The 21,149-nt window shown below is 38.2% G+C and overlaps 31 non-coding genes across 31 annotated transcripts; all 31 read left to right on the plus strand.

Annotated features, from left to right (window-relative positions):
• The first annotated feature begins 452 nt into the window (after positions 1-452).
• TRNAF-GAA (transfer RNA phenylalanine (anticodon GAA)) lies at positions 453-526 on the plus strand. The gene has a single exon. It is a non-coding gene; the product is annotated as a tRNA-Phe (tRNA).
• Positions 527-1,114: 588 nt separating this feature from the next.
• Positions 1,115-1,187, plus strand: TRNAF-GAA (transfer RNA phenylalanine (anticodon GAA)). Its single transcript has one exon. It is a non-coding gene; the product is annotated as a tRNA-Phe (tRNA).
• Positions 1,188-1,792: 605 nt separating this feature from the next.
• On the plus strand, positions 1,793-1,865 carry TRNAF-GAA (transfer RNA phenylalanine (anticodon GAA)). Its single transcript has one exon. It is a non-coding gene; the product is annotated as a tRNA-Phe (tRNA).
• Positions 1,866-2,465: 600 nt separating this feature from the next.
• Positions 2,466-2,538, plus strand: TRNAF-GAA (transfer RNA phenylalanine (anticodon GAA)). The gene has a single exon. It is a non-coding gene; the product is annotated as a tRNA-Phe (tRNA).
• A 599-nt stretch (positions 2,539-3,137) lies between these two features.
• On the plus strand, positions 3,138-3,210 carry TRNAF-GAA (transfer RNA phenylalanine (anticodon GAA)). Its single transcript has one exon. It is a non-coding gene; the product is annotated as a tRNA-Phe (tRNA).
• A 600-nt stretch (positions 3,211-3,810) lies between these two features.
• On the plus strand, positions 3,811-3,883 carry TRNAF-GAA (transfer RNA phenylalanine (anticodon GAA)). Its single transcript has one exon. It is a non-coding gene; the product is annotated as a tRNA-Phe (tRNA).
• Positions 3,884-4,482: 599 nt separating this feature from the next.
• Positions 4,483-4,556, plus strand: TRNAF-GAA (transfer RNA phenylalanine (anticodon GAA)). Its single transcript has one exon. It is a non-coding gene; the product is annotated as a tRNA-Phe (tRNA).
• Positions 4,557-5,155: 599 nt separating this feature from the next.
• On the plus strand, positions 5,156-5,229 carry TRNAF-GAA (transfer RNA phenylalanine (anticodon GAA)). The gene has a single exon. It is a non-coding gene; the product is annotated as a tRNA-Phe (tRNA).
• A 599-nt stretch (positions 5,230-5,828) lies between these two features.
• TRNAF-GAA (transfer RNA phenylalanine (anticodon GAA)) lies at positions 5,829-5,902 on the plus strand. The gene has a single exon. It is a non-coding gene; the product is annotated as a tRNA-Phe (tRNA).
• A 588-nt stretch (positions 5,903-6,490) lies between these two features.
• On the plus strand, positions 6,491-6,563 carry TRNAF-GAA (transfer RNA phenylalanine (anticodon GAA)). Its single transcript has one exon. It is a non-coding gene; the product is annotated as a tRNA-Phe (tRNA).
• A 605-nt stretch (positions 6,564-7,168) lies between these two features.
• Positions 7,169-7,241, plus strand: TRNAF-GAA (transfer RNA phenylalanine (anticodon GAA)). Its single transcript has one exon. It is a non-coding gene; the product is annotated as a tRNA-Phe (tRNA).
• A 600-nt stretch (positions 7,242-7,841) lies between these two features.
• TRNAF-GAA (transfer RNA phenylalanine (anticodon GAA)) lies at positions 7,842-7,914 on the plus strand. The gene has a single exon. It is a non-coding gene; the product is annotated as a tRNA-Phe (tRNA).
• A 599-nt stretch (positions 7,915-8,513) lies between these two features.
• On the plus strand, positions 8,514-8,586 carry TRNAF-GAA (transfer RNA phenylalanine (anticodon GAA)). The gene has a single exon. It is a non-coding gene; the product is annotated as a tRNA-Phe (tRNA).
• Positions 8,587-9,186: 600 nt separating this feature from the next.
• On the plus strand, positions 9,187-9,259 carry TRNAF-GAA (transfer RNA phenylalanine (anticodon GAA)). The gene has a single exon. It is a non-coding gene; the product is annotated as a tRNA-Phe (tRNA).
• A 600-nt stretch (positions 9,260-9,859) lies between these two features.
• On the plus strand, positions 9,860-9,932 carry TRNAF-GAA (transfer RNA phenylalanine (anticodon GAA)). The gene has a single exon. It is a non-coding gene; the product is annotated as a tRNA-Phe (tRNA).
• Positions 9,933-10,532: 600 nt separating this feature from the next.
• TRNAF-GAA (transfer RNA phenylalanine (anticodon GAA)) lies at positions 10,533-10,605 on the plus strand. Its single transcript has one exon. It is a non-coding gene; the product is annotated as a tRNA-Phe (tRNA).
• Positions 10,606-11,204: 599 nt separating this feature from the next.
• On the plus strand, positions 11,205-11,277 carry TRNAF-GAA (transfer RNA phenylalanine (anticodon GAA)). Its single transcript has one exon. It is a non-coding gene; the product is annotated as a tRNA-Phe (tRNA).
• A 599-nt stretch (positions 11,278-11,876) lies between these two features.
• On the plus strand, positions 11,877-11,949 carry TRNAF-GAA (transfer RNA phenylalanine (anticodon GAA)). Its single transcript has one exon. It is a non-coding gene; the product is annotated as a tRNA-Phe (tRNA).
• A 600-nt stretch (positions 11,950-12,549) lies between these two features.
• Positions 12,550-12,622, plus strand: TRNAF-GAA (transfer RNA phenylalanine (anticodon GAA)). The gene has a single exon. It is a non-coding gene; the product is annotated as a tRNA-Phe (tRNA).
• Positions 12,623-13,221: 599 nt separating this feature from the next.
• Positions 13,222-13,294, plus strand: TRNAF-GAA (transfer RNA phenylalanine (anticodon GAA)). The gene has a single exon. It is a non-coding gene; the product is annotated as a tRNA-Phe (tRNA).
• Positions 13,295-13,894: 600 nt separating this feature from the next.
• On the plus strand, positions 13,895-13,967 carry TRNAF-GAA (transfer RNA phenylalanine (anticodon GAA)). Its single transcript has one exon. It is a non-coding gene; the product is annotated as a tRNA-Phe (tRNA).
• Positions 13,968-14,565: 598 nt separating this feature from the next.
• TRNAF-GAA (transfer RNA phenylalanine (anticodon GAA)) lies at positions 14,566-14,638 on the plus strand. The gene has a single exon. It is a non-coding gene; the product is annotated as a tRNA-Phe (tRNA).
• A 598-nt stretch (positions 14,639-15,236) lies between these two features.
• On the plus strand, positions 15,237-15,309 carry TRNAF-GAA (transfer RNA phenylalanine (anticodon GAA)). The gene has a single exon. It is a non-coding gene; the product is annotated as a tRNA-Phe (tRNA).
• A 598-nt stretch (positions 15,310-15,907) lies between these two features.
• TRNAF-GAA (transfer RNA phenylalanine (anticodon GAA)) lies at positions 15,908-15,980 on the plus strand. The gene has a single exon. It is a non-coding gene; the product is annotated as a tRNA-Phe (tRNA).
• Positions 15,981-16,644: 664 nt separating this feature from the next.
• On the plus strand, positions 16,645-16,717 carry TRNAF-GAA (transfer RNA phenylalanine (anticodon GAA)). Its single transcript has one exon. It is a non-coding gene; the product is annotated as a tRNA-Phe (tRNA).
• A 716-nt stretch (positions 16,718-17,433) lies between these two features.
• Positions 17,434-17,517, plus strand: TRNAF-GAA (transfer RNA phenylalanine (anticodon GAA)). Its single transcript has one exon. It is a non-coding gene; the product is annotated as a tRNA-Phe (tRNA).
• Positions 17,518-18,115: 598 nt separating this feature from the next.
• Positions 18,116-18,188, plus strand: TRNAF-GAA (transfer RNA phenylalanine (anticodon GAA)). The gene has a single exon. It is a non-coding gene; the product is annotated as a tRNA-Phe (tRNA).
• Positions 18,189-18,786: 598 nt separating this feature from the next.
• Positions 18,787-18,859, plus strand: TRNAF-GAA (transfer RNA phenylalanine (anticodon GAA)). Its single transcript has one exon. It is a non-coding gene; the product is annotated as a tRNA-Phe (tRNA).
• Positions 18,860-19,521: 662 nt separating this feature from the next.
• TRNAF-GAA (transfer RNA phenylalanine (anticodon GAA)) lies at positions 19,522-19,594 on the plus strand. The gene has a single exon. It is a non-coding gene; the product is annotated as a tRNA-Phe (tRNA).
• Positions 19,595-20,256: 662 nt separating this feature from the next.
• TRNAF-GAA (transfer RNA phenylalanine (anticodon GAA)) lies at positions 20,257-20,329 on the plus strand. The gene has a single exon. It is a non-coding gene; the product is annotated as a tRNA-Phe (tRNA).
• A 664-nt stretch (positions 20,330-20,993) lies between these two features.
• Positions 20,994-21,066, plus strand: TRNAF-GAA (transfer RNA phenylalanine (anticodon GAA)). Its single transcript has one exon. It is a non-coding gene; the product is annotated as a tRNA-Phe (tRNA).
• Positions 21,067-21,149: the final 83 nt, after the last annotated feature.

Consider the following 21,149-nt stretch of genomic DNA (forward strand, 5'->3'; position numbering starts at 1 on the left):
GTCACATCAAATATTTCAAGACTGCAAGAAAAGAGGACATACAGTCAACTTAAAAGAGACAAACATTTCTTAATGAATATATATCAAAGAAAATATAGGACACATATAGAGTAGATAATTTACCTGAATAAAAGGTACTAGATTGGAGATTTATCTCATGGGAAGTCATAAATACAGCTGCATTTACCTGAATAAAAGGTACTAGATTGGAGGTTTGTCTTATGGGAACTCATAAATACAGCTGCAGGAGGGAAAAAAATTCAAAAATGATTGTCAGGAAAGGTATTTGAACCCAAGTCTACAGGACACATGCAACCTGCATGGAGCGCCTTAGACCCTCTAACCACACCGACAACACACCACTGCTACTACGACTCAGAAAATATCATGAGTCTTTGCCTGCATAGGACACTTGTGCTGAAAAAAAATCACACAAACTGTGCTGCAATGTAGCCGAAATAGCTCAGTTGGGAGAGCTGTTAGACTGAAGATCTAAAGGTCCCTGGTTCGATCCCGGGTTTCGGCATGATATCTTATTGTTAGAAAAAACTTAGTAAAATAAAGCCAAATTCAGACTACACCCGGAACTCGGCAAGATAAACTGATTCTCAATACAGAAACGTCCTGATTGAACCAGACCAAATAGAGACATGGATTTTACACAATACCTCTGGTCACATCAAATATTTCAAGACTGCAAGAAAAGAGGACATACAGTCAACTTAAAAGAGACAAACATTTCTTAATGAATATATATCAAAGAAAATATAGGACACATATAGAGTAGATAATTTACCTGAATAAAAGGTACTAGATTGGAGATTTATCTCATGGGAAGTCATAAATACAGCTGCATTTACCTGAATAAAAGGTACTAGATTGGAGGTTTGTCTTATGGGAACTCATAAATACAGCTGCAGGAGGGCAAAAAATTCAAAAATGATTGTCAGGAAAGGTATTTGAACCCAAGTCTACAAGACACATGCAACCTGCATGGAGCGCCTTAGACCCTCTAACCACACCACCACTACTACGACTCTGAAAATATCATGAGTCTTTGCCTGCACAGGACACTTGTGCTGAAAAAAAAACACACAAACTGTGATGCAATGTAGCCGAAATAGCTCAGTTGGGAGAGCGTTAGACTGAAGATCTAAAGGTCCCTGGTTCGATCCCGGGTTTCGGCATGATATCTTATTGTTAGAAAAAACTTAGTAAAATAAAGCCAAATTCAGACTACACCCGGAACTCGGCAAGATAAACTCATTCTCAATACAGAAACGTCCTGATTGAACCAGACAAAATAGAGACATGGATTTTACACAATACCTCTGGTCACATCAAATATTTCAAGACTGCAAGAAAAGAGGACATACAGTCAACTTAAAAGAGACAAACATTTCTTAATGAATATATATCAAAGAAAATATAGGACACATATAGAGTAGATAATTTACCTGAATAAAAGGTACTAGATTGGAGATGTATCTCATGGGAAGTCATAAATACAGCTGCATTTACCTGAATAAAAGGTACTAGATTGGAGGTTTGTCTTATGGTAACTCATAAATACAGCTGCAGGAGGGCAAAAAATTCAAAAATGATTGTCAGGAAAGGTATTTGAACCCAAGTCTACAGGACACATGCAACCTGCATGGAGCACCTTAGACCCTCTAACCACACTGACAACACACCACACCACTGCTACTACGACTCAGAAAATATCATGAGTCTTTGCCTGCACAGGACACTTGTGCTGAAAAAAAAATCACACAAACTGTGATGCAATGTAGCCGAAATAGCTCAGTTGGGAGAGCGTTAGACTGAAGATCTAAAGGTCCCTGGTTCGATCCCGGGTTTCGGCATGATATCTTATTGTTAGAAAAAACTTAGTAAAATAAAGCCAAATTCAGACTACACCCGGAACTCGGCAAGATAAACTGATTCTCAATACAGAAACGTCCTGATTGAACCAGACAAAATAGAGACATGGATTTAACACAATACCTCTGGTCACATCAAATATTTCAAGACTGCAAGAAAAGAGGACATACAGTCAACTTAAAAGAGACAAACATTTCTTAATGAATATATATCAAAGAAAATATAGGACACATATAGAGTAGATAATTTACCTGAATAAAAGGTACTAGATTGGAGATTTATCTCATGGGAAGTCATAAATACAGCTGCATTTACCTGAATAAAAGGTACTAGATTGGAGGTTTGTCTTATGGGAACTCATAAATACAGCTGCAGGAGGGCAAAAAATTCAAAAATGTTTCTCAGGAAAGGTATTTGAACCCAAGTCTACAGGACACATGCAACCTGCATGGAGCGCCTTAGACCCTCTAACCACACCGACAACGCACCACTGCTACTACGACTCAGAAAATATCATGAGTCTTTGCCTGCACAGGACACTTGTGCTGAAAAAAAAATCACACAAACTGTGATGCAATGTAGCCGAAATAGCTCAGTTGGGAGAGCGTTAGACTGAAGATCTAAAGGTCCCTGGTTCGATCCCGGGTTTTGGCATGATATCTTATTGTTAGAAAAAACGTAGTAAAATAAAGCCAAATTCAGACTACACCCGGAACTCGGCAAGATAAACTGATTCTCAATACAGAAACGTCCTGATTAAACCAGACAAAATAGAGACATGGATTTAACACAATACCTCTGGTCACATCAAATATTTCAAGACTGCAAGAAAAGAGGACATACAGTCAACTTAAAAGAGACAAACATTTCTTAATGAATATATATCAAAGAAAATATAGGACACATATAGAGTAGATAATTTACCTGAATAAAAGGTACTAGATTGGAGATTTATCTCATGGGAAGTCATAAATACAGCTGCATTTACCTGAATAAAAGGTACTAGATTGGAGGTTTGTCTTATGGGAACTCATAAATACAGCTGCAGGAGGGCAAAAAATTCAAAAATGTTTCTCAGGAAAGGTATTTGAACCCAAGTCTACAGGACACATGCAACCTGCATGGAGCGCCTTAGACCCTCTAACCACACCGACAACACACCACTGCTACTACAACTCATAAAATATCATGAGTCTTTTCCTGCACGGGACACTTGTGCTGAAAAAAAATCACACAAACTGTGATGCAATGTAGCCGAAATAGCTCAGTTGGGAGAGCGTTAGACTGAAGATCTAAAGGTCCCTGGTTCGATCCCGGGTTTCGGCATGATATCTTATTGTTAGAAAAAACTTAGTAAAATAAAGCCAAATTCAGACTACACCCGGAACTCGGCAAGATAAACTGATTCTCAATACAGAAACGTCCTGATTGAACCAGACAAAATAGAGACATGGATTTAACACAATACCTCTGGTCACATCAAATATTTCAAGACTGCAAGAAAAGAGGACATACAGTCAACTTAAAAGAGACAAACATTTCTTAATGAATATATATCAAAGAAAATATAGGACACATATAGAGTAGATAATTTACCTGAATAAAAGGTACTAGATTGGAGATTTATCTCATGGGAAGTCATAAATACAGCTGCATTTACCTGAATAAAAGGTACTAGATTGGAGGTTTGTCTTATGGGAACTCATAAATACAGCTGCAGGAGGGCAAAAAATTCAAAAATGATTGTCAGGAAAGGTATTTGAACCCAAGTCTACAAGACACATGCAACCTGCATGGAGCGCCTTAGACCCTCTATCCACACCGACAACACACCACTGCTACTACGACTCCGAAAATATCATGAGTCTTAGCCTGCACAGGACACTTCTGCTGAAAAAAAAATCACACAAACTGTGATGCAATGTAGCCGAAATAGCTCAGTTGGGAGAGCGTTAGACTGAAGATCTAAAGGTCCCTGGTTCGATCCCGGGTTTCGGCATGATATCTTATTGTTAGAAAAAACTTAGTAAAATAAAGCCAAATTCAGACTACACCTGGAACTCGGCAAGATAAACTGATTCTCAATACAGAAACGTCCTGATTGAACCAGACAAAATAGAGACATGGATTTAACACAATACCTCTGGTCACATCAAATATTTCAAGACTGCAAGAAAAGAGGACATACAGTCAACTTAAAAGAGACAAACATTTCTTAATGAATATATATCAAAGAAAATATAGGACACATATAGAGTAGATAATTTACCTGAATAAAAGGTACTAGATTGGAGATTTATCTCATGGGAAGTCATAAATACAGCTGCATTTACCTGAATAAAAGGTACTAGATTGGAGGTTTGTCTTATGGGAACTCATAAATACAGCTGCAGGAGGGCAAAAAATTCAAAAATGATTGTCAGGAAAGGTATTTGAACCCAAGTCTACAAGACACATGCAACTTGCATGGAGCGCCTTAGACCCTCTAACCACACCGACAACACACCACTGCTACTACGACTCCGAAAATATCATGAGTCTTTGCCTGCACAGGACACTTGTGCTGAAAAAAAAATCACACAAACTATGATGCATTGTAGCTGAAATAGCTCAGTTGGGAGAGCGTTAGACTGAAGATCTAAAGGTCCCTGGTTCGATCCCGGGTTTCGTTATGATATCTTATTGTTAGAAAAAACTTAGTAAAATAAAGCCAAATTCAGACTACACCCGGAAGTCGGCAAGATAAACTGATTCTCAATACAGAAACGTCCTGATTGAACCAGACAAAATAGAGACATGGATTTAACACAATACCTCTGGTCACATCAAATATTTCAAGACTGCAAGAAAAGAGGACATACAGTCAACTTAAAAGAGACAAACATTTCTTAATGAATATATATCAAAGAAAATATAGGACACATATAGAGTAGATAATTTACCTGAATAAAAGGTACTAGATTGGAGATTTATCTCATGGGAAGTCATAAATACAGCTGCATTTACCTGAATAAAAGGTACTAGATTTGAGGTTTGTCTTATGGGAACTCATAAATACAGCTGCAGGAGGGAAAAAAATTCAAAAATGATTGTCAGGAAAGGTATTTGAACCCAAGTCTACAGGACACATGCAACTTGCATGGAGCGCCTTAGACCCTCTAACCACACCGACAACACACCACTGCTACTACGACTCAGAAAATATCATGAGTCTTTGCCTGCACAGGACACTTGTGCTGAAAAAAAATCACACAAACTGTGATGCAATGTAGCCGAAATAGCTCAGTTGGGAGAGCTGTTAGACTGAAGATCTAAAGGTCCCTGGTTCGATCCCGGGTTTCGGCATGATATCTTATTGTTAGAAAAAACTTAGTAAAATAAAGCCAAATTCAGACTACACCCGGAAGTCGGCAAGATAAACTGATTCTCAATACAGAAACGTCCTGATTGAACCAGACAAAATAGAGACATGGATTTAACACAATACCTCTGGTCACATCAAATATTTCAAGACTGCAAGAAAAGAGGACATACAGTCAACTTAAAAGAGACAAACATTTCTTAATGAATATATATCAAAGAAAATATAGGACACATATAGAGTAGATAATTTACCTGAATAAAAGGTACTAGATTGGAGATTTATCTCATGGGAAGTCATAAATACAGCTGCATTTACCTGAATAAAAGGTACTAGATTGGAGGTTTGTCTTATGGGAACTCATAAATACAGCTGCAGGAGGGAAAAAAATTCAAAAATGATTGTCAGGAAAGGTATTTGAACCCAAGTCTACAGGACACATGCAACCTGCATGGAGCGCCTTAGACCCTCTAACCACACCGACAACACACCACTGCTACTACGACTCAGAAAATATCATGAGTCTTTGCCTGCATAGGACACTTGTGCTGAAAAAAAATCACACAAACTGTGCTGCAATGTAGCCGAAATAGCTCAGTTGGGAGAGCTGTTAGACTGAAGATCTAAAGGTCCCTGGTTCGATCCCGGGTTTCGGCATGATATCTTATTGTTAGAAAAAACTTAGTAAAATAAAGCCAAATTCAGACTACACCCGGAACTCGGCAAGATAAACTGATTCTCAATACAGAAACGTCCTGATTGAACCAGACCAAATAGAGACATGGATTTTACACAATACCTCTGGTCACATCAAATATTTCAAGACTGCAAGAAAAGAGGACATACAGTCAACTTAAAAGAGACAAACATTTCTTAATGAATATATATCAAAGAAAATATAGGACACATATAGAGTAGATAATTTACCTGAATAAAAGGTACTAGATTGGAGATTTATCTCATGGGAAGTCATAAATACAGCTGCATTTACCTGAATAAAAGGTACTAGATTGGAGGTTTGTCTTATGGGAACTCATAAATACAGCTGCAGGAGGGCAAAAAATTCAAAAATGATTGTCAGGAAAGGTATTTGAACCCAAGTCTACAAGACACATGCAACCTGCATGGAGCGCCTTAGACCCTCTAACCACACCACCACTACTACGACTCTGAAAATATCATGAGTCTTTGCCTGCACAGGACACTTGTGCTGAAAAAAAAACACACAAACTGTGATGCAATGTAGCCGAAATAGCTCAGTTGGGAGAGCGTTAGACTGAAGATCTAAAGGTCCCTGGTTCGATCCCGGGTTTCGGCATGATATCTTATTGTTAGAAAAAACTTAGTAAAATAAAGCCAAATTCAGACTACACCCGGAACTCGGCAAGATAAACTCATTCTCAATACAGAAACGTCCTGATTGAACCAGACAAAATAGAGACATGGATTTTACACAATACCTCTGGTCACATCAAATATTTCAAGACTGCAAGAAAAGAGGACATACAGTCAACTTAAAAGAGACAAACATTTCTTAATGAATATATATCAAAGAAAATATAGGACACATATAGAGTAGATAATTTACCTGAATAAAAGGTACTAGATTGGAGATGTATCTCATGGGAAGTCATAAATACAGCTGCATTTACCTGAATAAAAGGTACTAGATTGGAGGTTTGTCTTATGGTAACTCATAAATACAGCTGCAGGAGGGCAAAAAATTCAAAAATGATTGTCAGGAAAGGTATTTGAACCCAAGTCTACAGGACACATGCAACCTGCATGGAGCACCTTAGACCCTCTAACCACACTGACAACACACCACACCACTGCTACTACGACTCAGAAAATATCATGAGTCTTTGCCTGCACAGGACACTTGTGCTGAAAAAAAAATCACACAAACTGTGATGCAATGTAGCCGAAATAGCTCAGTTGGGAGAGCGTTAGACTGAAGATCTAAAGGTCCCTGGTTCGATCCCGGGTTTCGGCATGATATCTTATTGTTAGAAAAAACTTAGTAAAATAAAGCCAAATTCAGACTACACCCGGAACTCGGCAAGATAAACTGATTCTCAATACAGAAACGTCCTGATTGAACCAGACAAAATAGAGACATGGATTTAACACAATACCTCTGGTCACATCAAATATTTCAAGACTGCAAGAAAAGAGGACATACAGTCAACTTAAAAGAGACAAACATTTCTTAATGAATATATATCAAAGAAAATATAGGACACATATAGAGTAGATAATTTACCTGAATAAAAGGTACTAGATTGGAGATTTATCTCATGGGAAGTCATAAATACAGCTGCATTTACCTGAATAAAAGGTACTAGATTGGAGGTTTGTCTTATGGGAACTCATAAATACAGCTGCAGGAGGGCAAAAAATTCAAAAATGTTTCTCAGGAAAGGTATTTGAACCCAAGTCTACAGGACACATGCAACCTGCATGGAGCGCCTTAGACCCTCTAACCACACCGACAACGCACCACTGCTACTACGACTCAGAAAATATCATGAGTCTTTGCCTGCACAGGACACTTGTGCTGAAAAAAAAATCACACAAACTGTGATGCAATGTAGCCGAAATAGCTCAGTTGGGAGAGCGTTAGACTGAAGATCTAAAGGTCCCTGGTTCGATCCCGGGTTTTGGCATGATATCTTATTGTTAGAAAAAACGTAGTAAAATAAAGCCAAATTCAGACTACACCCGGAACTCGGCAAGATAAACTGATTCTCAATACAGAAACGTCCTGATTAAACCAGACAAAATAGAGACATGGATTTAACACAATACCTCTGGTCACATCAAATATTTCAAGACTGCAAGAAAAGAGGACATACAGTCAACTTAAAAGAGACAAACATTTCTTAATGAATATATATCAAAGAAAATATAGGACACATATAGAGTAGATAATTTACCTGAATAAAAGGTACTAGATTGGAGATTTATCTCATGGGAAGTCATAAATACAGCTGCATTTACCTGAATAAAAGGTACTAGATTGGAGGTTTGTCTTATGGGAACTCATAAATACAGCTGCAGGAGGGCAAAAAATTCAAAAATGTTTCTCAGGAAAGGTATTTGAACCCAAGTCTACAGGACACATGCAACCTGCATGGAGCGCCTTAGACCCTCTAACCACACCGACAACACACCACTGCTACTACAACTCATAAAATATCATGAGTCTTTTCCTGCACGGGACACTTGTGCTGAAAAAAAATCACACAAACTGTGATGCAATGTAGCCGAAATAGCTCAGTTGGGAGAGCGTTAGACTGAAGATCTAAAGGTCCCTGGTTCGATCCCGGGTTTCGGCATGATATCTTATTGTTAGAAAAAACTTAGTAAAATAAAGCCAAATTCAGACTACACCCGGAACTCGGCAAGATAAACTGATTCTCAATACAGAAACGTCCTGATTGAACCAGACAAAATAGAGACATGGATTTAACACAATACCTCTGGTCACATCAAATATTTTAAGACTGCAAGAAAAGAGGACATACAGTCAACTTAAAAGAGACAAACATTTCTTAATGAATATATATCAAAGAAAATATAGGACACATATAGAGTAGATAATTTACCTGAATAAAAGGTACTAGATTGGAGATTTATCTCATGGGAAGTCATAAATACAGCTGCATTTACCTGAATAAAAGGTACTAGATTGGAGGTTTGTCTTATGGGAACTCATAAATACAGCTGCAGGAGGGCAAAAAATTCAAAAATGTTTCTCAGGAAAGGTATTTGAACCCAAGTCTACAGGACACATGCAACCTGCATGGAGCGCCTTAGACCCTCTAACCACACCGACAACGCACCACTGCTACTACGACTCAGAAAATATCATGAGTCTTTGCCTGCACAGGACACTTGTGCTGAAAAAAAAATCACACAAACTGTGATGCAATGTAGCTGAAATAGCTCAGTTGGGAGAGCGTTAGACTGAAGATCTAAAGGTCCCTGGTTCGATCCCGGGTTTCGGCATGATATCTTATTGTTAGAAAAAACTTAGTAAAATAAAGCCAAATTCAGACTACACCCGGAACTCGGCAAGATAAACTGATTCTCAATACAGAAACGTCCTGATTGAACCAGACAAAATAGAGACATGGATTTAACACAATACCTCTGGTCACATCAAATATTTCAAGACTGCAAGAAAAGAGGACATACAGTCAACTTAAAAGAGACAAACATTTCTTAATGAATATATATCAAAGAAAATATAGGACACATATAGAGTAGATAATTTACCTGAATAAAAGGTACTAGATTGGAGATTTATCTCATGGGAAGTCATAAATACAGCTGCATTTACCTGAATAAAAGGTACTAGATTGGAGGTTTGTCTTATGGGAACTCATAAATACAGCTGCAGGAGGGCAAAAAATTCAAAAAATGTTTCTCAGGAAAGGTATTTGAACCCAAGTCTACAGGACACATGCAACCTGCATGGAGCGCCTTAGACCCTCTAACCACACCGACAACGCACCACTGCTACTACGACTCAGAAAATATCATGAGTCTTTGCCTGCACAGGACACTTGTGCTGAAAAAAAATCACACAAACTGTGATGCAATGTAGCCGAAATAGCTCAGTTGGGAGAGCGTTAGACTGAAGATCTAAAGGTCCCTGGTTCGATCCCGGGTTTTGGCATGATATCTTATTGTTAGAAAAAACGTAGTAAAATAAAGCCAAATTCAGACTACACCCGGAACTCGGCAAGATAAACTGATTCTCAATACAGAAACGTCCTGATTGAACCAGACAAAATAGAGACATGGATTTAACACAATACCTCTGGTCACATCAAATATTTCAAGACTGCAAGAAAAGAGGACATACAGTCAACTTAAAAGAGACAAACATTTCTTAATGAATATATATCAAAGAAAATATAGGACACATATAGAGTAGATAATTTACCTGAATAAAAGGTACTAGATTGGAGATTTATCTCATGGGAAGTCATAAATACAGCTGCATTTACCTGAATAAAAGGTACTAGATTGGTGGTTTGTCTTATGGGAACTCATAAATACAGCTGCAGGAGGGCAAAAAATTCAAAAATGTTTCTCAGGAAAGGTATTTGAACCCAAGTCTACAGGACACATACAACCTGCATGGAGCGCCTTAGACCCTCTAACCACACCGACAACGCACCACTGCCACTACGACTCAGAAAATATCATGAGTCTTTGCCTGCACAGGACACTTGTGCTGAAAAAAAAATCACACAAACTGTGATGCAATGTAGCCGAAATAGCTCAGTTGGGAGAGCGTTAGACTGAAGATCTAAAGGTCCCTGGTTCGATCCCGGGTTTTGGCATGATATCTTATTGTTAGAAAAAACTTAGTAAAATAAAGCCAAATTCAGACTACACCCAGAACTCGGCAAGATAAACTGATTCTCAATACAGAAACGTCCTGATTGAACCAGACAAAATAGAGACATGGATTTAACACAATACCTCTGGTCACATCAAATATTTCAAGACTGCAAGAAAAGAGGACATACAGTCAACTTAAAAGAGACAAACATTTCTTAATGAATATATATCAAAGAAAATATAGGACACATATAGAGTAGATAATTTACCTGAATAAAAGGTACTAGATTGGAGATTTATCTCATGGGAAGTCATAAATACAGCTGCATTTACCTGAATAAAAGGTACTAGATTGGAGGTTTGTCTTATGGGAACTCATAAATACAGCTGCAGGAGGGCAAAAAATTCAAAAATGTTTCTCAGGAAAGGTATTTGAACCCAAGTCTACAGGACACATGCAACCTGCATGGAGCGCCTTAGACCCTCTAACCACACCGACAACACACCACTGCTACTACAACTCATAAAATATCATGAGTCTTTTCCTGCACGGGACACTTGTGCTGAAAAAAAATCACACAAACTGTGATGCAATGTAGCCGAAATAGCTCAGTTGGGAGAGCGTTAGACTGAAGATCTAAAGGTCCCTGGTTCGATCCCGGGTTTCGGCATGATATCTTATTGTTAGAAAAAACTTAGTAAAATAAAGCCAAATTCAGACTACACCCGGAACTCGGCAAGATAAACTGATTCTCAATACAGAAACGTCCTGATTGAACCAGACAAAATAGAGACATGGATTTAACACAATACCTCTGGTCACATCAAATATTTTAAGACTGCAAGAAAAGAGGACATACAGTCAACTTAAAAGAGACAAACATTTCTTAATGAATATATATCAAAGAAAATATAGGACACATATAGAGTAGATAATTTACCTGAATAAAAGGTACTAGATTGGAGATTTATCTCATGGGAAGTCATAAATACAGCTGCATTTACCTGAATAAAAGGTACTAGATTGGAGGTTTGTCTTATGGGAACTCATAAATACAGCTGCAGGAGGGCAAAAAATTCAAAAATGTTTCTCAGGAAAGGTATTTGAACCCAAGTCTACAGGACACATGCAACCTGCATGGAGCGCCTTAGACCCTCTAACCACACCGACAACACACCACTGCTACTACAACTCATAAAATATCATGAGTCTTTTCCTGCACGGGACACTTGTGCTGAAAAAAAATCACACAAACTGTGATGCAATGTAGCCGAAATAGCTCAGTTGGGAGAGCGTTAGACTGAAGATCTAAAGGTCCCTGGTTCGATCCCGGGTTTCGGCATGATATCTTATTGTTAGAAAAAACTTAGTAAAATAAAGCCAAATTCAGACTACACCCGGAACTCGGCAAGATAAACTGATTCTCAATACAGAAACGTCCTGATTGAACCAGACAAAATAGAGACATGGATTTAACACAATACCTCTGGTCACATCAAATATTTTAAGACTGCAAGAAAAGAGGACATACAGTCAACTTAAAAGAGACAAACATTTCTTAATGAATATATATCAAAGAAAATATAGGACACATATAGAGTAGATAATTTATCTGAATAAAAGGTACTAGATTGGAGATTTATCTCATGGGAAGTCATAAATACAGCTGCATTTACCTGAATAAAAGGTACTAGATTGGAGGTTTGTCTTATGGGAACTCATAAATACAGCTGCAGGAGGGCAAAAAATTCAAAAATGTTTCTCAGGAAAGGTATTTGAACCCAAGTCTACAGGACACATGCAACCTGCCTGGAGCGCCTTAGACCCTCTAACCACACCGACAACGCACCACTGCCACTACGACTCAGAAAATATCATGAGTCTTTGCCTGCACAGGACACTTGTGCTGAAAAAAAAATCACACAAACTGTGATGCAATGTAGCCGAAATAGCTCAGTTGGGAGAGCGTTAGACTGAAGATCTAAAGGTCCCTGGTTCGATCCCGGGTTTTGGCATGATATCTTATTGTTAGAAAAAACTTAGTAAAATAAAGCCAAATTCAGACTACACCCGGAACTCGGCAAGATAAACTGATTCTCAATACAGAAACGTCCTGATTGAACCAGACAAAATAGAGACATGGATTTAACACAATACCTCTGGTCACATCAAATATTTCAAGACTGCAAGAAAAGAGGACATACAGTCAACTTAAAAGAGACCAACATTTCTTAATGAATATATATCAAAGAAAATATAGGACACATATAGAGTAGATAATTTACCTGAATAAAAGGTACTAGATTGGAGATTTATCTCATGGGAAGTCATAAATACAGCTGCATTTACCTGAATAAAAGGTACTAGATTGGAGGTTTGTCTTATGGGAACTCATAAATACAGCTGCAGGAGGGCAAAAAATTCAAAAATGTTTCTCAGGAAAGGTATTTGAACCCAAGTCTACAGGACACATGCAACCTGCATGGAGCGCCTTAGACCCTCTAACCACACCGACAACACACCACTGCTACTACAACTCATAAAATATCATGAGTCTTTTCCTGCACGGGACACTTGTGCTGAAAAAAAATCACACAAACTGTGATGCAATGTAGCCGAAATAGCTCAATTGGGAGAGCGTTAGACTGAAGATCTAAAGGTCCCTGGTTCGATCCCGGGTTTCGGCATGATATCTTATTGTTAGAAAAAACTTAGTAAAATAAAGCCAAATTCAGACTACACCCGGAACTCGGCAAGATAAACTGATTCTCAATACAGAAACGTCCTGATTGAACCAGACAAAATAGAGACATGGATTTAACACAATACCTCTGGTCACATCAAATATTTTAAGACTGCAAGAAAAGAGGACATACAGTCAACTTAAAAGAGACAAACATTTCTTAATGAATATATATCAAAGAAAATATAGGACACATATAGAGTAGATAATTTACCTGAATAAAAGGTACTAGATTGGAGATTTATCTCATGGGAAGTCATAAATACAGCTGCATTTACCTGAATAAAAGGTACTAGATTGGAGGTTTGTCTTATGGGAACTCATAAATACAGCTGCAGGAGGGCAAAAAATTCAAAAATGTTTCTCAGGAAAGGTATTTGAACCCAAGTCTACAGGACACATGCAACCTGCATGGAGCGCCTTAGACCCTCTAACCACACCGACAACGCACCACTGCTACTACGACTCAGAAAATATCATGAGTCTTTGCCTGCACAGGACACTTGTGCTGAAAAAAAAATCACACAAACTGTGATGCAATGTAGCCGAAATAGCTCAGTTGGGAGAGCGTTAGACTGAAGATCTAAAGGTCCCTGGTTCGATCCCGGGTTTCGGCATGATATCTTATTGTTAGAAAAAACTTAGTAAAATAAAGCCAAATTCAGACTACACCCGGAACTCGGCAAGATAAACTGATTCTCAATACAGAAACGTCCTGATTGAACCAGACAAAATAGAGACATGGATTTAACACAATACCTCTGGTCATCAAATATTTGAAGACTGCAAGAAAAGAGGACATACAGTCAACTTAAAAGAGACAAACATTTCTTAATGAATATATATCAAAGAAAATATAGGACACATATAGAGTAGATAATTTACCTGAATAAAAGGTACTAGATTGGAGATTTATCTCATGGGAAGTCATAAATACAGCTGCATTTACCTGAATAAAAGGTACTAGATTGGAGGTTTGTCTTATGGGAACTCATAAATACAGCTGCAGGAGGGCAAAAAATTCAAAAATGTTTCTCAGGAAAGGTATTTGAACCCAAGTCTACAGGACACATGCAACCTGCATGGAGCGCCTTAGACCCTCTAACCACACCGATAACGCACCACTGCTACTACGACTCAGAAAATATCATGAGTCTTTGCCTGCACAGGACACTTGTGCTGAAAAAAAAATCACACAAACTGTGATGCAATGTAGCCGAAATAGCTCAGTTGGGAGAGCGTTAGACTGAAGATCTAAAGGTCCCTGGTTCGATCCCGGGTTTCGGCATGATATCTTATTGTTAGAAAAAACTTAGTAAAATAAAGCCGAATTCAGACTACACCCGGAACTCGGCAAGATAAACTGATTCTCAATACAGAAACGTCCTGATTGAACCAGACAAAATAGAGACATGGATTTAACACAATACCTCTGGTCATCAAATATTTCAAGACTGCAAGAAAAGAGGACATACAGTCAACTTAAAAGAGACAAACATTTCTTAATGAATATATATCAAAGAAAATATAGGACACATATAGAGTAGATAATTTACCTGAATAAAAGGTACTAGATTGGAGATTTATCTCATGGGAAGTCATAAATACAGCTGCATTTACCTGAATAAAAGGTACTAGATTGGAGGTTTGTCTTATGGGAACTCATAAATACAGCTGCAGGAGGGCAAAAAATTCAAAAATGTTTCTCAGGAAAGGTATTTGAACCCAAGTCTACAGGACACATGCAACCTGCATGGAGCGCCTTAGACCCTCTAACCACACCGATAACGCACCACTGCTACTACGACTCAGAAAATATCATGAGTCTTTGCCTGCACAGGACACTTGTGCTGAAAAAAAAATCACACAAACTGTGATGCAATGTAGCCGAAATAGCTCAGTTGGGAGAGCGTTAGACTGAAGATCTAAAGGTCCCTGGTTCGATCCTGGGTTTCGGCATGATATCTTATTGTTAGAAAAAACTTAGTAAAATAAAGCCAAATTCAGACTACACCCGGAACTCGGCAAGATAAACTGATTCTCAATACAGAAACGTCCTGATTGAACCAGACAAAATAGAGACATGGATTTAACACAATACCTCTGGTCATCAAATATTTCAAGACTGCAAGAAAAGAGGACATACAGTCAACTTAAAAGAGACAAACATTTCTTAATGAATATATATCAAAGAAAATATAGGACACATATAGAGTAGATAATTTACCTGAATAAAAGGTACTAGATTGGAGATTTATCTCATGGGAAGTCATAAATACAGCTGCATTTACCTGAATAAAAGGTACTAGATTGGAGGTTTGTCTTATGGGAACTCATAAATACAGCTGCAGGAGGGCAAAAAATTCAAAAATGTTTCTCAGGAAAGGTATTTGAACCCAAGTCTACAGGACACATGCAACCTGCATGGAGCGCCTTAGACCCTCTAACCACACCGATAACGCACCACTGCTACTACGACTCAGAAAATATCATGAGTCTTTGCCTGCACAGGACACTTGTGCTGAAAAAAAAATCACACAAACTGTGATGCAATGTAGTCGAAATAGCTCAGTTGGGAGAGCGTTAGACTGAAGATCTAAAGGTCCCTGGTTCGATCCCGGGTTTCGGCATGATATCTTATTGTTAGAAAAAACTTAGTAAAATAAAGCCAAATTCAGACTACACCCGGAACTCGGCAAGATAAACTGATTCTCAATACAGAAACGTCCTGATTGAACCAGACAAAATAGAGACATGGATTTAACACAATACCTCTGGTCACATCAAATATTTCAAGACTGCAAGAAAAGAGGACATACAGTCAACTTAAAAGAGACAAACATTTCTTAATGAATATATATCAAAGAAAATATAGGACACATATAGAGTAGATAATTTACCTGAATAAAAGGTACTAGATTGGAGATTTATCTCATGGGAAGTCATAAATACAGCTGCATTTACCTGAATAAAAGGTACTAGATTGGAGATTTATCTCATGGGAAGTCATAAATACAGCTGCATTTACCTGAATAAAAGGTACTAGATTGGACGTTTGTCTTATGGGAACTCATAAATACAGCTGCAGGAGGGCAAAAAATTCAAAAATGTTTCTCAGGAAAGGTATTTGAACCCAAGTCTACAGGACACATGCAACCTGCATGGAGCGCCTTAGACCCTCTAACCACACCGACAACGCACCACTGCTACTACGACTCAGAAAATATCATGAGTCTTTGCCTGCACAGGACACTTGTGCTGAAAAAAAAATCACACAAACTGTGATGCAATGTAGCCGAAATAGCTCAGTTGGGAGAGCGTTAGACTGAAGATCTAAAGGTCCCTGGTTCGATCCTGGGTTTTGGCATGATATCTTATTGTTAGAAAAAACGTAGTAAAATAAAGCCAAATTCAGACTACACCCGGAACTCGGCAAGATAAACTGATTCTCAATACAGAAACGTCCTGATTGATCCAGACAAAATAGAGACATGGATTTAACACAATACCTCTGGTCACATCAAATATTTCAAGACTGCAAGAAAAGAGGACATACAGTCAACTTAAAAGAGACAAACATTTCTTAATGTATATATATCAAAGAAAATATAGGACACATATAGAGTAGATAATTTACCTGAATAAAAGGTACTAGATTGGAGATTTATCTCATGGGAAGTCATAAATACAGCTGCATTTACCTGAATAAAAGGTACTAGATTGGAGATTTATCTCATGGGAAGTCATAAATACAGCTGCATTTACCTGAATAAAAGGTACTAGATTGGAGGTTTGTCTTATGGGAACTCATAAATACAGCTGCAGGAGGGCAAAAAATTCAAAAATGTTTCTCAGGAAAGGTATTTGAACCCAAGTCTACAGGACACATGCAACCTGCATGGAGCGCCTTAGACCCTCTAACCACACCGATAACGCACCACGGCTACTACGACTCAGAAAATATCATGAGTCTTTGCCTGCACAGGACACTTGTGCTGAAAAAAAAATCACACAAACTGTGATGCAATGTAGTCGAAATAGCTCAGTTGGGAGAGCGTTAGACTGAAGATCTAAAGGTCCCTGGTTCGAAATAGCTCAGTTGGGAGAGCGTTAGACTGCGTTAGACTGAAGATCTAAAGGTCCCTGGTTCGATCCCGGGTTTTGGCATGATATCTTATTGTTAGAAAAAACGTAGTAAAATAAAGCCAAATTCAGACTACACCCGGAACTCGGCAAGATAAACTGATTCTCAATACAGAAACGTCCTGATTGAACCAGACAAAATAGAGACATGGATTTAACACAATACCTCTGGTCATCAAATATTTGAAGACTGCAAGAAAAGAGGACATACAGTCAACTTAAAAGAGACAAACATTTCTTAATGAATATATATCAAAGAAAATATAGGACACATATAGAGTAGATAATTTACCTGAATAAAAGGTACTAGATTGGAGATTTATCTCATGGGAAGTCATAAATACAGCTGCATTTACCTGAATAAAAGGTACTAGATTGGAGGTTTGTCTTATGGGAACTCATAAATACAGCTGCAGGAGGGCAAAAAATTCAAAAATGTTTCTCAGGAAAGGTATTTGAACCCAAGTCTACAGGACACATGCAACCTGCATGGAGCGCCTTAGACCCTCTAACCACACCGATAACGCACCACTGCTACTACGACTCAGAAAATATCATGAGTCTTTGCCTGCACAGGACACTTGTGCTGAAAAAAAAATCACACAAACTGTGATGCAATGTAGCCGAAATAGCTCAGTTGGGAGAGCGTTAGACTGAAGATCTAAAGGTCCCTGGTTCGATCCCGGGTTTCGGCATGATATCTTATTGTTAGAAAAAACTTAGTAAAATAAAGCCGAATTCAGACTACACCCGGAACTCGGCAAGATAAACTGATTCTCAATACAGAAACGTCCTGATTGAACCAGACAAAATAGAGACATGGATTTAACACAATACCTCTGGTCATCAAATATTTCAAGACTGCAAGAAAAGAGGACATACAGTCAACTTAAAAGAGACAAACATTTCTTAATGAATATATATCAAAGAAAATATAGGACACATATAGAGTAGATAATTTACCTGAATAAAAGGTACTAGATTGGAGATTTATCTCATGGGAAGTCATAAATACAGCTGCATTTACCTGAATAAAAGGTACTAGATTGGAGGTTTGTCTTATGGGAACTCATAAATACAGCTGCAGGAGGGCAAAAAATTCAAAAATGTTTCTCAGGAAAGGTATTTGAACCCAAGTCTACAGGACACATGCAACCTGCATGGAGCGCCTTAGACCCTCTAACCACACCGATAACGCACCACTGCTACTACGACTCAGAAAATATCATGAGTCTTTGCCTGCACAGGACACTTGTGCTGAAAAAAAAATCACACAAACTGTGATGCAATGTAGCCGAAATAGCTCAGTTGGGAGAGCGTTAGACTGAAGATCTAAAGGTCCCTGGTTCGATCCCGGGTTTCGGCATGATATCTTATTGTTAGAAAAAACTTAGTAAAATAAAGCCAAATTCAGACTACACCCGGAACTCGGCAAGATAAACTGATTCTCAATACAGAAACGTCCTGATTGAACCAGACAAAATAGAGACATGGATTTAACACAATACCTCTGGTCATCAAATATTTCAAGACTGCAAGAAAAGAGGACATACAGTCAACTTAAAAGAGACAAACATTTCTTAATGAATATATATCAAAGAAAATATAGGACACATATAGAGTAGATAATTTACCTGAATAAAAGGTACTAGATTGGAGATTTATCTCATGGGAAGTCATAAATACAGCTGCATTTACCTGAATAAAAGGTACTAGATTGGAGATTTATCTCATGGGAAGTCATAAATACAGCTGCATTTACCTGAATAAAAGGTACTAGATTGGAGGTTTGTCTTATGGGAACTCATAAATACAGCTGCAGGAGGGCAAAAAATTCAAAAATGTTTCTCAGGAAAGGTATTTGAACCCAAGTCTACAGGACACATGCAACCTGCATGGAGCGCCTTAGACCCTCTAACCACACCGACAACGCACCACTGCTACTACGACTCAGAAAATATCATGAGTCTTTGCCTGCACAGGACACTTGTGCTGAAAAAAAAATCACACAAACTGTGATGCAATGTAGCCGAAATAGCTCAGTTGGGAGAGCGTTAGACTGAAGATCTAAAGGTCCCTGGTTCGATCCCGGGTTTCGGCATGATATCTTATTGTTAGAAAAAACTTAGTAAAATAAAGCCAAATTCAGACTACACCCGGAACTCGGCAAGATAAACTGATTCTCAATACAGAAACGTCCTGATTGAACCAGACAAAATAGAGACATGGATTTAACACAATACCTCTGGTCATCAAATATTTCAAGACTGCAAGAAAAGAGGACATACAGTCAACTTAAAAGAGACAAACATTTCTTAATGAATATATATCAAAGAAAATATAGGACACATATAGAGTAGATAATTTACCTGAATAAAAGGTACTAGATTGGAGATTTATCTCATGGGAAGTCATAAATACAGCTGCATTTACCTGAATAAAAGGTACTAGATTGGAGATTTATCTCATGGGAAGTCATAAATACAGCTGCATTTACCTGAATAAAAGGTACTAGATTGGAGGTTTGTCTTATGGGAACTCATAAATACAGCTGCAGGAGGGCAAAAAATTCAAAAATGTTTCTCAGGAAAGGTATTTGAACCCAAGTCTACAGGACACATGCAACCTGCATGGAGCGCCTTAGACCCTCTAACCACACCGATAACGCACCACTGCTACTACGACTCAGAAAATATCATGAGTCTTTGCCTGCACAGGACACTTGTGCTGAAAAAAAAATCACACAAACTGTGATGCAATGTAGTCGAAATAGCTCAGTTGGGAGAGCGTTAGACTGAAGATCTAAAGGTCCCTGGTTCGATCCCGGGTTTCGGCATGATATCTTATTGTTAGAAAAAACTTAGTAAAATAAAGCCAAATTCAGACTACACCCGGAACTCGGCAAGATAAACTGATTCTCAATACAGAAACGTCCTGATTGAACCAGACAAAATAGAGACATGGATTTAACACAATACCTCTGGTCACATCAAATATTTCAAGACTGCAAGAAAAGAGGACATACAGTCAACTTAAAAGAGACAAACATTTCTTAATGAATATATATCAAAGAAAATATAGGACACATATAGAGTAGATAATTTACCTGAATAAAAGGTACTAGATTGGAGATTTATCTCATGGGAAGTCATAAATACAGCTGCATTTACCTGAATAAAAGGTACTAGATTGGAGATTTATCTCATGGGAAGTCATAAATACAGCTGCATTTACCTGAATAAAAGGTACTAGATTGGACGTTTGTCTTATGGGAACTCATAAATACAGCTGCAGGAGGGCAAAAAATTCAAAAATGTTTCTCAGGAAAGGTATTTGAACCCAAGTCTACAGGACACATGCAACCTGCATGGAGCGCCTTAGACCCTCTAACCACACCGACAACGCACCACTGCTACTACGACTCAGAAAATATCATGAGTCTTTGCCTGCACAGGACACTTGTGCTGAAAAAAAAATCACACAAACTGTGATGCAATGTAGCCGAAATAGCTCAGTTGGGAGAGCGTTAGACTGAAGATCTAAAGGTCCCTGGTTCGATCCTGGGTTTTGGCATGATATCTTATTGTTAGAAAAAACGTAGTAAAATAAAGCCAAATTCAGACTACACCCGGAACTCGGCAAGATAAACTGATTCT

Source organism: Hyperolius riggenbachi, chromosome 6 (genome assembly GCF_040937935.1).
Source record: "Hyperolius riggenbachi isolate aHypRig1 chromosome 6, aHypRig1.pri, whole genome shotgun sequence".
In the NCBI taxonomy this organism is placed as follows: domain Eukaryota; kingdom Metazoa; phylum Chordata; class Amphibia; order Anura; family Hyperoliidae; genus Hyperolius; species Hyperolius riggenbachi.